The sequence below is a fragment of the Lathyrus oleraceus genome, chromosome 5, assembly GCF_024323335.1.
Source record: "Lathyrus oleraceus cultivar Zhongwan6 chromosome 5, CAAS_Psat_ZW6_1.0, whole genome shotgun sequence".
NCBI classification, from domain to species: domain Eukaryota; kingdom Viridiplantae; phylum Streptophyta; class Magnoliopsida; order Fabales; family Fabaceae; genus Lathyrus; species Lathyrus oleraceus.
In genome coordinates this window covers 307388907-307391771 of record NC_066583.1, presented here as the reverse complement: position 1 = coordinate 307391771, position 2865 = coordinate 307388907, and positions in this window count along the sequence as shown.

The window sequence follows — 2865 nt, the reverse complement described above, 5'->3', positions numbered from 1 at the left end:
GAAATAAAACAGGTTTACACATGCTTATGTGCCAGAAACCTTATGTTATGGATCAGAATCACTAACCGGTCACTCTACTATGAAGCATGTACAGATAACGGGCTTAATGTGATTGCGCCTGAATGAAAAGGACACAAAAAGATGAGAAGATAGGCCTAGGTATTGTGGGATGATATGGAGTGGTTAATATAGGATTGAAGTTTGTGTTTGCGTTACTATGGTACCCTTGGTTCACTTAGTTAGTATCTGTCACTGCATCCTGACTTGAACTTAGAATCCCTTTAGCCCAAAGACAAGTGTTGACACCATATTTTCTTAAGCTTTAATGTTTGCTTGAGGACAAGCAAAGGTTTAAGTGTGGGAGAATTTGATCACACTAAAATTCACCGTATTTCTGACTCCGATTTCGCATGCATTCTTAGCTTTTATTGTTGTTTTGCTTTGTTATTTCTTTGTTTTCTTATGTTTTCAGGTTTTTATAATAATCGGAGCTTGAATCGGGAAAAGGAGCGAAAAAGGAGTGAAAACGGGCGAAAACCTAGAAATTCAGCGTTTTGCACTTACGGCACCCACCGTGGCGGGCGCCATGGGGTTAGCCATGACGTGGCCACGTCTCAAGACCACTCCTCAACCGTCAAGACCCACGATCCCCACTCCATCATCCCCTGTAGGGACCATGGCGGGCGCCATAGGCCTGTGGCGGGCGCCACAAGGCCAAAATCAGTAACCTCCACTTTTTAGTGGAGGGGCGTCCCTGTCATTTCATGCTTTCAGTTTTTACTATAAATAGGACCTTAGATTTTCGTTTTTCTTCATCCAGAATTAGAATTCTCTAGGCATATATCAGTTATAAAGCAGTTGCCATTCCACATCGGGGTGCCTCTGCAATCGAGTGACCGAGTCTGTAATCTGTCTGTGGTTCGAGTTTTTGGAGCACTCTGGAGGAAGTTAATCCTGCCGCCATTTTAATTCAAGTTCGTATTTTACTTTTATTTATTTCCTGCACTCGCACATTTACGTTGTTTATTTCCTGCACTCGCACATTTACGTTGTTTATTTCCTGCACTCGCACATTTACGTTGTTTATTTCCTGCACTCGCACATTTACGTTGTTTATTTCCTGCACTCGCACTTTACTTTGTTTATTATCCGCACTCGCTTTAAATTACTTTTATGAAAAACTATAAAAAGAATATTTACTTTATCATGTCTAACTAATTCCATAAAGGTTAGAATGTGAGGATCGTAATTAAACCAGTAATCAGTGTAATTGTTCGTGGAAACACCTAAGGGCTATTTTATCTTTCAATTCAAGTAATTGTTTTTAACTATTTCAAAAACAGCCAAAAGCGCTTTGTCTAGTTTATTAGGAGATTTTAGATTAAAAAGAAAAGAGATTTTAAAACGATTTTCGGACGCGTTAGGAAGTTTAAACTCTGGTTCGTAAGAACCTCTTTTTGCTAAGAAGTCCAGGTTAAAATACTTTTCAACTTAGTTAAGATACTATATTTCTTAAAAATAGGTTTACTACTCTAACGCAGTACGCACCTTTTTATCCGTGACAATAGGAGGGGTTGATTAGAGAGTACAACTCGGTTCTGAATACGCGAAAGCGACAGTTCCTGTTAAATTAGTTCTTTTCAAAGGAGAAAACATTGCCCATAAGTAGTTCCACTAACAAGTACTGGATTATCATTGATTGCGTGAATTACATTCGAGCCTGTCTTTATTTATTATTTAAAATTATAATTTTATTTACCATTGCACCCTTATTAAAACCCTTAAAGATAGTTGCCTTAGATACACACCATAACAACAGGTTTGATAGATTGACACTTGGTCTCTGTGGATTCGATAATCTTTTATATTACTTTGACGTGATTCGTACACTTGCGAAAAACACGCATCAGACATCATGCAGCGTTTGAAAGTAGCTGGGGCGTTACAGAGGCCGAAAGGCATTCGTCTGTAGGCAAAAGTTCCATAAGGGCATGTAAAGGTAGTTTTTTCTTGATCTTCGGGGTGGATAGGTATTTGGAAGAATCCAAAGTATCCATCTAGATAGCAGAAGTAAGAGTGTCTGGCTAGACGCTCCAACATATGGTCTATAAATGGTAAAGGGAAATGATCCTTCCTAGTTGCTTTATTTAATTTTCTATAATCTATACACATCCGCCATCCTCCTTCTAAACGTTTTGCTACATGTTCGCCTTTATCGTTTTGCACGACTGTGATGCCTCCCTTTTTAGGTACTACATGCACAGGGCTCACCCACTTACTATCCGAGATCTGATATATTATACCTGCCTCAAGTAACTTAAGAACTTCCTTTTTAACAACATCACTCATTATAGGGTTTATTCTTCTCTGATTCTCCCTAGAGGGTTTTGAATCTTCTTCTAACGAAATCCGATGCATGCATACAGATGGGCTCATACCTTTCAGGTCAGAGATATTATATCCTAAGGCTGAGGGATGTCTTCGTAAAACGTCTAAAAGTTGGTTTGTTTCCTCTTGGCTCAAGGTAGCACTGACTATAATTGGACAGTTCATCTTTTCATCGAGGAACTCATATCTCAGGTTCTTAGGCAGTTCCTTAAGTTCTAAGGTTGGTTTCTTAGGGCATGGCATAGGATCTGGGGTAAGGGATAAACATTTGTAAAGGTTATCATCGATGTAGGGTTTCTTAAAGTAATCATCTTCCCTTATGAGAGTTGATGGTAACTTAATTGTTTTTCTAATTTCTTTTTGTTCTAATTCTCTAACACATTCATCAATGATATCTGAGGCATAACACGAGTCTCCCATCACAGGTGCCATAAGAAATTTCGAAAGTATAAATTCTATTTTCTCGTCACCTACCTC